The 14,810-nt window shown below is 34.3% G+C and overlaps 1 protein-coding gene and 1 non-coding gene across 2 annotated transcripts in view; both read right to left on the bottom strand.

The window, feature by feature from the left end:
* ADGRL2 (adhesion G protein-coupled receptor L2) overlaps positions 1–14,810 on the bottom strand; it is a 274,450-nt gene that overhangs the window by 221,552 nt on the left and 38,088 nt on the right. The gene's annotated exons all lie outside the window — the stretch shown is intronic.
* Positions 13,021–13,126, bottom strand: LOC115943738 (U6 spliceosomal RNA). The gene has a single exon (XR_004078332.1). It is a non-coding gene; the product is annotated as a U6 spliceosomal RNA (small nuclear RNA).

Raw genomic sequence — 14,810 nt, 5'->3', positions numbered from 1 at the left:
CATTAATGACCATTTTTTTAAGATGTAAATTAGTTTCCTGTTGGGAATCTTGAACTGGAAATCTGATGTAGGAACTGAGAAACAAAATTAGGAGTCCACGCTCCTACTTTTTCACACTAAATAAATGATAATAAAGCATTATTTATATTCCTATTGTTTTCTGTTGATTCAAAACAAGATTTTAATTGCATCACATGATAAGAATTAGAACAAAATTATATTTTAAAAAGGCATTTGCTCTTGAATTTATTGTGTTCTTTAAAATTTTTTAATTAACACTTTCACATTTAATAATTAGTAAAAAATAACCTTTCTTAATGTCAATAGTTCTAACATAAAGAAACATGTCCAGGGGCGCCTGGGTGGCTTAGTCGTTAAGCATCTGCCTTCGGCTCAGGTCACGATCCCAGGATCCTGGGATTGAACCCTGAATCCAGCTCTACATTGTGCTCCCTGCTCGATGGGAAGCGTGCTTCTCCCTCTCCCACGCCCCCTGCTTATGTTCCCTCTCTCACTGTGTCTCTCTCTGTCAAATAAATAAATAAAATCTTTAAAAAAAAAAAGAAAGAAACATGTCCAGATGTGAGAAAATATGCTTTTCTCATATCCTGAAAAATGTTATTACATATTGGTCGTTTTCCGTTCCTTTACTTACTTATTTTTTAAATATCAAAAACTTAATTTAATTTAAAAACTTAACCACAATGAGTTCATCTCCCTCAACCCTTCTACCAAAACTGGATGATGGCTAATGAAATTTTAATGGATAACACTCAGAAAAGGGTTTTTACTTGAATTTTTGGATAATGATATTTCAGACCCTTCAGGATTATTTTTGAATGAAGTAATTTTGAATAAAAATTATCATATGTTAATGTAATCTGAATCATTATTTCCAAGAAAGATAATATTTCTACAAATGAGAACTAGCTAAAATTTCAAATGACAAATATATATTTTTAAGTAAGCTCTATGCCCAACATGGGGCTTGAACTCATGACCCTGAGATGAGGAGTTGCATACTCTACTGACTTAGCCAGCCAGGCGCCCCTCAAACGACAAATATTGAGGTTCACAAAATTTACTTTTTTCTAGAGAATAAAATTAAGATTTGAAGTGTGTCCTACTTAGATTTTGACATTGAAGACATATTTTTTAGGTATTTTTATTCTCAAAGAAACATTTGGGTAGAAAACATGGAAGTCTGAAATTCTGTAGTGATTCAGGAATTCTGCCAATGAGTGTAGTTTCTTTTAAGAAAACTATTTTCATACTTCATTATAAATATTAATAATTTATTTCAAAATTTGTATTTATTGATTTTTATTGAAATATTTTAATGGAAAAAAATTCTTTAACTTAGAAATACTTCACTGATGTGGTGTTTATTCTCAAATAATTATCAATATAATTTTTGATATTATAATTCATATTTATAATTTCTAAACTGCTAAAAAAAAAAAAGCAAAGTATTTTTAAGCACCAGCTCCTGAAGAGGGCAGCACGTTCTAGATATTATTGAATTCTAAGCTCAAATCTGACAGCTTTGGCTTTAATATACTTTTTTTAAGAATTTGAGGGGAAAAAAAATTGGATATTTTTTATAGATGTCTGCTCCCATGATACAATAAACTAGCAGAAATTCTAGGCAGCTGTAGACCAAGGTCAAAACTGTATTTGATTATTAAAAGAGAACATTCAAATTAGACACCTAAAGCAATGTATTTAGAAAGGGAACAACAAAATACTAGTAAGGAGACTTTCCATGAGGAATGTGTTTTATCTTAATACTGTAGATAACTTTTCCTATTGGCAGTGCATTGACTGTCAAAACTACTAAAGGGGTTAGACTTAATTATCTCACTTCTTGCACATTTCATCTCAATTGCTATGGCAACATTCAGTTGCCTCAGCAGCAATGCACACTTTAATCAGATATTTCCTCCTTATTTCTTTATGAGCCAAAACTGTGTAGTCAAATTTACAACCAAGTCCTGATGAATCTGATAACACTTCCTACAATTTAATGGGCAACTTGCCTCCACCCACACATATAAATATTTTCAGAGAGGCCTGTAACTATTGGACAAGTATAAGACTTGATAAGAACATACATTTGGACTTTCCTATTTCATTGATTTTTTTTCTCTCTTTCTGCCATCATTCCTTTATTAGAAGTTTTTTTTTACCAATTCAAAACTCACTCCAGCAAGTCACTACCATGGGTCATCTAACCTCAGTGAGAGCGCCAATGAGTAAGGGAAACAATCTCTCACATTCAAATGTCAGCCCTCCTGAGGAAGCCTATTGAATTATTTGCATTTTACCTGAATATATTTGGAATTGGCACATCAAAGAGCCTCTATTTCTTGAAAGCAGGTAAGAGAAGGAAGAAAAATAACTGAAGACAAAGCAAAACGTATGAAATAGGAGGAAAACTGTAGGGTATCAGACTTAGAGGGCCAAGCATGAAGGAAATTTAGTCAAGCTTCAGTAATAGCAATTTTAATGAGAAGTAAAAGCATGATGCATTAAATTGTTGATGTCACTTGGGTGAATATTAACCATCTACATTGTTGGACAAACCATCATTTTAGCATTTTGCAGAAGACTAGAGAAACTTTTGTGTGTATGCAAGGAATATTCAAACTGTCTTCAAGTCTGATTTAAAGGGTTAGCTTATTATATTTTCATAAATGCTTGGAATTTTTCAAATAGTAACTATATTTTAATTTGATACTGTATAATAAATTTTTTTAGAAATAGTAATTAAGAATCAAAGTGATCTAAGGTCTTCCTAACAATTTTAGGGGCTGCTAAAATTTGTATTTATTTTATCCCAAAGTTGTGATAGTCCTCTGGAGGGAAATTTTATACCAGTAGCTAACAGTAATATTTCAACATGATTTTTCAATCACTACTTACTAGTGTCTAGTAAAATTTTCATTAAGAGAAGCAACCAAAAAGATGCTTTCTGTAGCTGGGTTCTGACATTTTAATAGTAATTTCTAGATTGTATCTTAGGTATTATAGACCACTAAATACAGCATTCAATCAAAACTTAACCAAACATAAAAAAGATTATTTAAGGTACCAGTTGTACATATTTTTAACTTTAATTGAGCTGATTGTTAACAGACTATGTTCAAAATCTACTCATTAATGATGAAGTTTGGATGCCATATAACCTTAGGAGTAGCTGAAGGAATAGTAGTTTAATTAAAGAGAACCCTGCAGAGGAAGAGAAGCATGGAACCTATCTTCAAATATTCGAAGAGCTTCTTATGCAAAGGAGACAGTGAGTATCTTAGAAAACCAAGAGAAATGGCAGAAGTTTCAGAGAAGTGGATTCCAGTTCTATATAAAGACAATTTTAAGACAATTAGAATTGCTCAAACAATGGCTCAAGCTATGAAGCAGTAAGTTCCTTGTCAAGGAATATTTTATAAACTGTTTGCATATAGACTCTTCATTTTCTGTTGCTTTAATTCTGGGACAACATCGTAGAAAACGTGGTAGAATCACTCCACAGATTTAGATCTGGGAGTTCAGATGAGTCCCTTCTTAATGAATTTTTCAAGTACCAATCCTTTATGTCAGTATGGAAACCTAGCAATGATCTGCAAACAGCATATTCAGCAGCAAGTTTGCAAATCCTACTCTGGAGAAATGGTCTAAATGAGAAAAACAAACAGTTCTTAGTGAAGAGTTATCTAAAACCTCCAACGACACATGTAAATCGGCCCTAACTGGCATTCTTTCAAGAACCTCAGTAGATGCCAGGGAGTGACTAAGGGTGAAGAATGAGTTTCCCATTCAGTCTTCACTTGGCTCTTCTACCTAAAGCTGGGGTGTTGCCAGACGATGTATGCCGCTGTGTTAGACTTGTTTTCTGGATGAAAGGAAGATGTTGGCACTATCCTCAAACTCTTTATTCACTTAAGAAATAATAATTGCTCAATTAAGGGTCCAGAGTTTTTTCTGTACCCAGAGAGATTAAAAGTTGAAGAGAGAATTGCACATGATGTGGGAATGCTCACCTTCACCAAGATTGCTGAATAAGATAAGGGAAAGTTGTAACTAATTTGAAGATTATAAATATAAGGAAATTGCTGATTCTTGAGTCAAAGCAGTGGGCACTTTTTGTGTAATACCAGATCCTATAAAGTTCTAGTTTATGTTAGTTGGAGATAATCTTTTTACTTAGTTTGGTTTTGAAATTTCCTTGTGTGATCCTGCTTTCAAATCACACTGAAGGAAACCAAAGGCTCACAAAAGGTCTTGCATAATACCTAACCTTAATGTGCTCTAGGGCTGTTGTCTGGAGCATGAGATCTTTTGAAGAATGACTGTCTTCCAGAAGCATCTGTTTCTATCCAAAGAGCTGATGGGTAGTTTTGCAACTATAAGAGAAGCTAACTTTAATTTTTACCCTCAGAGAATATGGGATGTTACCTACTTCATGTTCTCGCTCCTGCTTCTCCAGGCTTCTTCAAATCAAGCCTTTATATTAACTTATGTTGTTTAAAATTCTACCTGCTGGGGTTTTGCTGGCAAATGGTCTTGAAACTTGTTTCCAAACTGCTCACCCACAAAAGCTTTTTATTAGCCAATTCCATTTGGTTGGCTATACTCCAAAACGGTCTTTGGTGAACAAAAACATTAGCTTCAGAGAAAGAGAAACTTCCATGGCACCCTGGAGGAAATTTTTGATCCAAAAGACACTACTAATAAACCAAAGTGTCATTGCAAATTCATGAACATTTCCTTATGTCATGAAAAGCAGTAGGAGGAAAGGGCTGCTTTTGTGCAATGGTTGTTCCGTGTGTGTAAACCTAGTCCCCAACTTGAGATCAAAGATTGTCTCCAGTCAACAAATATTTATTTAGTGCATACCATGTCTGAAGCTTAAAGAGTCAGAAAAGACAAATAAAATTAAAATTCTGCTATTTGTTGAATGAATGAAGACATACTGCTGTCCTATAAAAAAAACCTTAATCATCTATAGGATTATAAAATTAACAAGAAACAAAGCACAATATCTCAGTCTTGTCTCTATCAGTTAAAATGTTTAATCTATTTTATGCCACAGAAGGTTTGAATATATTTCAACAGCACTACCTCCTTCATTTAAATGGTTTTAACAACAAAGAAGCACAAAAATGTTGCTTTACCCAGTATGGCCTGCACCTCCACATCTACCCATTTACACTTTGTGTCTGTGGAGCATAAGGTATCTTTACTGAACCCCGTTACTGCTTTGATTGTGGCTTAATGAAGGCAGGAAAAGTCTGTGTTTTTGTTTGCTTTCTGGCCAAAGCAACAGTGCCTGGTAAACAATAATAAGCATTTAGAAAATGATTATTCAATGAATAATGAGTGAATAATAAGAGGAATGAAATGGTATTGACCTAAATGCAAGAACGTTCAGCAAGGTTAGTGTGGCTTGAAATGGTGTTAGCTTCATGGAAGATACGGGGTTTTTCTATGGGGCCTTCAGGAATAGATAGGATTTAGATAGAAGAGGGGAAGGAAATAAGGTATTTCTAGTGGTGTTAAGATTATGAGCAAAGGGATTGTTTGGATGCAGAGATATTAATGAAAGGATTTCATTCTTCTTGATGGGACCACAGGTTGTGTTATGGGTTAGTGATTTTGTTTGGTTTAGATTAATGGATATTGTATAGTAGTGTTTCTCAGCCTTTAATTTGCATTCTTGGGGATTTTGTTAAACTGCAGACTCTATTTTAGTAGGTCTGGATTGAGGTGTGAGATTATCTATTTCTAACAAGTTCCCAGGTGATGTTGATGCTGGTGCTATGCTCTGAATTGCAAGACTGTGGAGGATTCTTAAAGCTAGACACAGTCATTTGGACTTGATACAGCAGTTATTCGAAAACTACTGTATGTTCTCCAGCAGTTACAGCATGATGAAAACTGCATTTAAGAAGATTAGTGTGTCAACCTTATGAATAGTATGCTAAGGAAGAGAGAATGTGGATATAGGAAAACCAGCTGGGAGGCTGTCTTACACTTTATCTGCATATTTCACAGATTTGGTTTTCAATTACCTGTTGATTGATTAGTTTGTGTGGACATGGTCAGTTCAAAAGTACTTTCTCAGTGGAATAACTGTGGGCCCACTGACTTTTGAAAACAAGTCAAGTTTAGGTAAAACACATGGGGAATTCATGAAGGCTCTTCTGTTCCTCTGCATCTGGAAAAACTACATTCCTTCTTAAAAATAGTTGAAATGTTAACTCTTCTGTTCTTATCATACTATAAAATCGTAATCATGTCCTCAGATGTATGTCTCAGACTCTGATCTTATTATATCATAAAGATAATAATAATAATAATTAGCAATAGTAGTACAACTAGTGTTTTTTGAGTGCTTATTAGGAGCGCCAGGCAAATTGCTAAGTTTTATAATTAAATCCTTATAAAAATGCTGCGAGGACTGCTATTATCATCCCCATTTCTACAGATGGAAAAAAGAAAAGAATACTTACATGCTTTAATATGGTGTTAGCTACATGCCAATAAATATATTTATTCAGAGAATGATCAGTCAAGATGTGTCCTAAGAAATCAGTGGTTTCTTAGTGTAGCTTCCGTTTTTGCTTGATAGCAAATTTGATCTCAAATAATTATAATAACAGAAATTTGTGAGTGATTCCTATGTCCTAGGTACTACCTTAAGCAATTTACATGTTTTGTCCCATTTAATACTCATAATAATCCTATGATTTAGGTGTAATTATTACCCTTGTTTTACGTATGAAGAAAATGAAGCACAAAGATATTTAATAATTTGTCTACGTTTCCATATTTACAGAGCAGAATTGTAGTTTGAGCCCACTACACTGTAACATGGAGTTCTGAGTGTTTTCTTAAGTTTTTCTTAAGTGAACACCATAAATTTCTTCAAATCATAATATTTGTGAAAAGTTAATTTTCTCACAAGCTAAGAAAGAGTCCATGAAATGTAAGAGATCTTATTGTTATATTTTTGCTTCTATGAGTACATTACAATGCCTGACCAGGAGGAATTCCCCAAGACTGGCAGACATTTAGACATGAAGACATTTTTTTTTTCTATGAAAGCATAGCAAATTTCAGATAACCTGGGGCCCCCATACACCTCACCTCTCCAGTCATGCTCCAAACCCCTCATGCCCACAACTCAATTCCACAAAAGAATGAGTATTCTCCAAAACAGGGAAAGGAATATTCAAAGGAAAGTCTCCTTTAAACTTTTTTTGCCTTTAGGAAAATATAGTGGACCTCTGTATTCCCTTGTTAGGTTAATAATGATAATCTTTCAGATATTTTAAATGCCAGATACGATAAAAATTATTACTTGATTGACCAAATAAACGTTCAAATACAAGTAGAATATTTTATGCCACACGAGCTTAATATTCTAATTTAAATTTTTAATATTTAAATTTGATAATGTCATAACTTCTGAAAATATGCACTTTCATATTTTATTATAAAGAAAATGATCTAATTTGCCCAAGTACACCAATATATTTTTGAGCATATCCATTTTTTATTTTTTTTATTAAAAGATTTTATTTATTTATTTGAGACAGAGAGCATGAGAGGGAGGAGGGTCAGAGGGAGAAGCAGACTCCCTGCCGAACAGGGAGCCCCATGCGGGACTCGATCCCAGGACTCCAGGATCATGACCTGAGCCGAAGGCAGTCGCTTAACCAACTGAGCCACCCGGGCGCCCGCATATCCATTTTTTAAAGATTTATTTATTTTAGAGATAGAGAGCACAAGCAGGAGGGGCAGAAGGAAAGGGAGAGAGAATCCCAGGCAGACTCCATGCTGAGCATGGAGCCCGACATGGGGCTCAATCCCACGACCTGGAGATCACGACCTGAGCAGAAACCAAGAGTCCGACCCTTAACCGAATGCACCACCCAGGGGTCCCGAGCATATCCATTTTTGATTGCACTTCAACTTCCACTTCATAAATTTACTTGCTCTTCTAAATTTGTCTGTGCCTTTTGCACACGCAGACACTGATAACATTGAAGAGATGCAGTGTATCTGTAGCTCCATCTTAGGCTTCTCCTCATCCGTGACCTGGATGGCCAGTTCCTGCTGGAATTTACTTCAAGTTCATACATGGAGGGAACATTGTAATCTATTATTTGCCATACTATTTAAAAAATAGTTGTATTATAGTAATGTAAGTAAATATAAAAATATTATCTATCCACATATTATTTCTACTAAGTTTTCTGCCCCTCAGGACATATCATAATTTTCTTTTTTTTTTTTTTAAAGATTTTTTATTTATTTATTTGACAGAGAGAGAGAGAGCACAAGCAGGGGGAGTGGCAGGCAGAGGGAGAGGAGAAGCAGGCTCCCCGCGGAGCAGAGAGCCCGAAATGGGGCTCGATCCCAGGACCCCGGGATCACGACCTGACCAAAGGTAGATGCTTAACCAACTGAGCCACCCAGGCGCCCTTCATAATTTCCCTTTTAGATAATGTTCATTGATGTTTTAATACCTATCATAGAGATTTGGCCCCTTCCTACTAAAGTATATAAAAAGGCCTTTAACATTTAAGCAAAAGAAAACTGAAAGCATCCCTACAGCCGTTAGTACCAAACATCTGAGAAGTCTTAATTGTTTTCACTGGAACCCCCGCAGAGGATATTGTTCTTTTTTTATTATCGTTCTACTTTATTTTTAAAGGGGGGGGGCTGCATTCTATACCTCAGATTGTATTATACAAATTCATAAAATATAAATGACTTTTCTATAACCTGAACATTATTTTAGGATTATGACAAAATTTCAAGGGAGATGTTGAATCTGGATTTTTTAAAAGTTATTTTCTTACTTTGAAACAATTCCAAATCACAAAAATGTTGCAACTGCAGAACAAATAATATCGTTCCTGAATGATCTGAGAGTAATAACAACTGAATACTTGAACATATTTTCCCCACAAATAAGGGCATTTCTCTTTTAAATGAAATACAGCCACCAGATTCAGAAAATTGATACATCACTACCATATAATCCTCAGACTGCATTTAAGTTTTGCTGCTTGTTTCAATAATACTCTTGATAGCAAAAGGATCCAGTCCTGAATCAAGCAGTGCATTTCATTATTATGCCTCTTTAGTCTCTTTTATTTTTTATTTATTATTATTATTTTTTAATATTTTATTTATTTATTTGACAGAGATAGCGAGAGCAGGAACACAAGCAGGGGGAGTGGGAGAGGGAGAAGCAGGCTTCCCGCTGAGCAGGGAGCCCGATGCGGGGCTCAGTCCAAGGACTCTGGGATTATGACCTGAGCTGAAGGCAGACGCTTAATGACTGAGCCACCCAGGCGCCCCATGCCTCTTTAGTCTCTTTTAATCTAGATTTCCTCAATTTTCCCATTATTTTCATGGATTTGACATTTAAAAAAATTACAATTTAGTTATTTTGCAAGATGCTCCTTGTTTGGGGTTTATCTTCTGCTTTCTTATTACTGGATTTAAATTATCTGTCTTTGAAGAATCGTGAACGTGATCTTGTGTACATCTCATGGTATCCTATCATTTGGTACATTACTTGAGATGTTAGTATTAACTCATGATTAAGGCGATCACTGTAAAAGAATTTTTTTGTAAGTATATTGTGGAGAAGTACATTAACTTTCAAATTACTGATTTACTAATATCAATATGAACTCATGGATATCCATTTTATCCAATAGGTTATAATCTGCTCTTATTATTGTTCACTTTGATCTTCCAATAGTCTCAGATATGGGCAGTGTGATCCTCTTTAATCTGACTTCTTTCTTTGACATGTCTCTGGCATTGTTTTGAGTACTTCCATATTTTTGCCACAATAAGAGAGGCTCTTTTCATCTTTTTCATGCCCCAGCTCTGCAAACAGCTACTTCTCCAAGCAGTCCTAATTTCTTTTATTCAGAAATGGTATTTAGAAACCAAGATTTGGGAGGTAGATGTGCCCATTGTTTTGGGTGTGTCATTGTTCTCAGGATTTGAAACTAAGGAAATATATGTAGGAGAAATTCATCTATCTATTTATCTATCTATTTTACATATATACACATATTAACGTATATCTTATATCTATATCCACACACTAGGAGTTCACACTGATATATCCATTTTTAAACCAACACCACAGGATCCAACATAGTTTCTTTCTTTTCATATTTATAACTACTTTCTCCAAAAAAGAAAACCCTATCTCCCAATTATCCTTAATATATTTATTTATTTTATCTATTTCCTCATGTATAACCAATATTCTATTGCTGCTAAACATCCCAGTCCTCCCTCCCCCCACCAGATGCTCTTCTCATCCTTCTTGAGCTCCAACACTGCTCTTCATGCTGCTGAGGCTCTCCCCACCTACACTCTCTATGGATGCTAACCTTACTTGTCCCCATGTAACGAGTTTGGGACTAAATTGTTCAGGAGAGAAAGATAAGGAAAGAGAAGGGAAGATGCAAAGGAAGATGGAAAAAAAGAGAATGAGAAGAACTTGTAATACTTTTAAATTGCTTATTTGTTTGCTCTGTGGATTCTAATGCCATTGCATATTACATATTTAATTGAAAAGTTCTCTTTTTATTGAGTAACAAGAAACAAAATAACAAGTCTACTTTAACTAACTAGACTTCAAATATTTGACAAATATTTGTTAAGTACCTACTCTGTGCCAGTATAAATAAATTTTAGTAAAAACCCAATTAACTGCAGTTCTCAATCAATATATTTTATTTACTTGCTTTTCAGGGAAATTGGCCAATTATAAGAAATCACATCCAAGTTGAAGATTTATTCCAAACAAGGTCAGTCATAAAGTCAGTATGGATTTTACTGTAATTCACATGACTTATATATTATACTATATAAGATGTGATATTCAGAATTATGACCCTGAAAGGGAATATGAAACTCAATCACAATCTAAATACTGCCATGCTCACTATAGACATGTTAGAAATATTTTCAACAAATATTATTTTATTCTGTTAACCATAAAACTATATTCCCCAAACAACCAATTTCTAGTTTATTTATTCATTCTACAAATATTTAGGAAGTATCTATATGTGTCAGGCACTGTTTAAGAAAATCTATTGAAGTTCCTGTTTTGATGGAGTTTAACATCTTAGCGAGGGGAAAAAAGATAATAAACAGTCAATATGTGCTATTCCAGGTATTATAAGTGCTAAGAAGAAAAACAAAGAAAGCTAGGGGAGCTGCCTTAAAAAGATAGCTAATTTAGTTTTTCCTTGCCATCAGTTTGTCATTTATCCAATGAGATTCTCTTTCTCAAGATGAGAAATACATTGTTCTCATATTTGTTTGCTGGTTTTCTTTAATATGTTTGGGTCAAATTTATAGTAAACTCTTAGTTGTATCTAAATCATTTTGAATAGACTGGGCAGATATTAATCAAAATGGCAAATTGGAAAGGTAAAAGGGAAAGAAAGAGTTATTTGGGGAAGCAGTTTGAGTGGATTTTTAAATTAAAAAAGAAACCCGTATATTGCTTAGGTTTTCTACATGAGTTACGATATCTTCATGATGTTTAAAAGCTATTTTTGTTAAAAAAATATTTTCACAGTAGCTGAATTCCACTTCAAACAGTATGCTGATAGAGTTTATGTATCCTGAACAAGAATGAATGGAAGATGAAATGATTGAGAAAGACAAAAATCTGTGAATCTTTCTATTGTTCATTAGCCACTTTCCAGATATGTATGTTTTACTAACTCCCACAAATGGTCACTCTACTTTAATAATTTAAATGATGGATATGGCTTAAAACCCTTCTATTATTCTCAAGCAAAATTTGGTATCTTATTCCTTAGCTCAAAAGATTTCTGTCTACTCCGATGGTACTGTTATAAATGTAAAGAATTGATAATATCAGTTTAACAGAAAGAAAAATAAGAAAATGAAAGTGAGTAAATTCTAGGATAGATTAGTAAATAGAAGTCAGTAGCATCTATATGTGAAAGAAAGATCACTGGACAGGAATTTTGAGACCTGATTTGAACTCTTCCTAGTTCTTGTTAGGTAACTTTGGGCAAACAAATCCTACTTTCTTATCTCCAGTCTTCTCTTTGGCAAAATGAAGATGATGCCAGTTTGTGTCTAAAGTCACCATTTAGAAACAAAATCCTAGAGTTAAAGCAAACAAAACCAATAAAAAAGTACCAGCCTCATATGTTTTGACACACACACCTTCTCCCACTATACACACACATACAGTACTAAAGAAAAATTATTTTTCAGTCAAATAAGAGAATATGTTGAATACTCAATTATTAAAATTCCTATTCACTAAGATTACTGTTCTGTTAGTTTCGATCCTTTCAAAAATTACAATAATCCTCTCAAACGATTATATTTGAGAAAAATAAGGATAGGAGAAATAGCTACATTATATTTCTCTTTTGATCTTTATTTTTTTCATAGAGTTCACAAAAGACGTCTATGTCTCAATCATTTAGACTTTGCATATGTGCAAAAATACATTTTATGGAAAAAATCCTGATACATTCTATATTATTTCTCAAATAAATAATAATGTACAAGGTTGAATTAGTTTATTCATTCTCAGAGAGAAGGGGACCCAAAATAACTATTGTACTATTTAAATTATTGGAAAAAAGAATCCAATAAGTTTTGTTAACCACAATAATACCTTGGCTTTTATATAGTACATTTATTCACAGTAGAGAATACTTTACAAAATATGCATGTGATTTTCCTAGCTCATTTTCAAAGGCATCTTATAAAATACAGATTAAACAGTTTCAAAAATGTATTTCTTTTACTGATTTTGCCTCCATAATATTTAGCATCCTATATTTTCAATTTTAATGAATTATTCCTTTTAATGTGTACCAATTTAGTATACATATTATATACACATATTTACAAAGGTGCAATGTTCACTGGCAAGGACCTTACAATTGGTATTTTATTTATTGTATTTTATTTTTTTATATGGAACACTTCATGAATTTGCATGGCATCCTTTGTGCAGAGGCCATGCTAATCGTCTCTGTATCATTCCAATTTTTAGTATGTGTGCTATGATTGGTATTTTAGAAATCAAAACCAAAATGGAAAAACTTTCCACAAAATAATCAGAACATACAAATAACTCTGAACTTTGATTTTATTTCTTCCTGTACATTATAATTTATTTTTTTAACCAAGCAGCACCTGAATCCACTAAAAAATTTCCTCTGACATACTGACATGCTTTTACACCCCTACCTAAATTGATGAGCATAAGAATACTCATTTTTGGGGCACCTGGGTGGCTCAGTCATTAAGCGTCTGCCTTTGGCTCAGGTCATGATCCCAGGGTCCTGGGATCCTGCTCAGCGGGAAGCCTGCTTCTCCCTCTCCCACTCCCCCTGCTTATGTTCTCTCCCTCGTTGTGTCTCTCTCTGTCAAATAAATAAATAAAATCTTAAAAAAATACTCATTTTTTTGGCCTTAAGCCATTTTATAAGCTAAACAAAGTCACATGAGTATTTGTTAAAACCTCAGCTACAAAACTGGTGAAGTATTCAGTGGATGGCAAATTTGGATGGAAGGAAAAAGCAGCTCAGAGACCTTGTTAGCTGGCTGATACAATCTACATACACTGAGCAGCCTAGAAAGCACTAGACAAAGGCTTAGGTTGCAGTGGTATTTGCTGTAAAGCTACATTCCCCCCCCATAAATCCATAAATAGTATATGTTTTTTCACATAAATTTATATCCAAAGGTGGAACCCAATTATCTGTCACAGGGCTATTATAAGAATGAATTGAGATCATATTTATAAAATGTGTGTACTAAGATCTTGGTCCTGTTTTAAGTGTCTTTTTTTTTTTAAAAGATTTTTATTTATTTATTTGACAGAGAGAGACAGTGAGAGAGGAAACACAAGCAGGGGGAGTGGGAGAGGGAGAAGCAGGCTCCCCGCGGAGCAGGGAGCCTGATGCGGGGCTCGATCCCAAGACCCTGGGACCATGACCTGAGCCGAAGGCAGACGCTTAACCAACTGAGCCACCCAGGCGCCCCCTGTTTTAAGTGTAGTCATCTTCACAACAACACTACAAATATTAGGTTGAAGCATAAGAAATTGCCATTTCTATAGGTGAAAAAACAGTTGAATATCAGCAGAATTATATTGCAACCTCATCCTATCGTTTCATGTTACAAATGAAGAAACTGAGGAACAGAGGGGTTAAGTAACTTGCCTAAGGAGAATCATTGTTTTTCTCATTTTACAATTGAGAAAGCTGATGTTTAAGAAAGAACAAGCAACTTTTCCAAGGATACACAGCTACCTGCCTCTCAGGGAGTTAGATCAAAAGAGATTATATCTGCTTATGTACTTTGTACATTTCATATTGCTAAAATGTTAAACTATTTCTGCTGCTAATATAAAATCTTCTCTTCCTACAGTCATATTAGGTCTTTCATTCTCCAATAACCAAGGATTACAAGGAACTGATGCCTTTAGTTATCAAGATGAAAAGGCTATCATATTTACTCTCTTCTGAGATGTTTTCCCTCCAAAATGACAGGGCGACTGCAGTCATCCTTCCCTGCCCTTTCTGTTATCAACCCAATGCTAAATGATTAAGGTGCTAAAGTACTTTGGTTTGATCTCAAATTATGTTCCATGATGTCCTTGGGACAGATGAGGTGCAAGGGCTATTGGAGATAACATAAAAACATTCATGAAACATTATCATTTCTCAAGTAGCACACAAAATAATCTTCAA

This window comes from Leptonychotes weddellii, chromosome 4, assembly GCF_054177405.1.
Source record: "Leptonychotes weddellii isolate Sample4059 chromosome 4, ASM5417740v2, whole genome shotgun sequence".
NCBI classification, from domain to species: Eukaryota; Metazoa; Chordata; class Mammalia; order Carnivora; family Phocidae; genus Leptonychotes; species Leptonychotes weddellii.
Note: the sequence above shows the minus strand (reverse complement) of the source record. Positions and strands in the feature narration are given on the sequence as shown.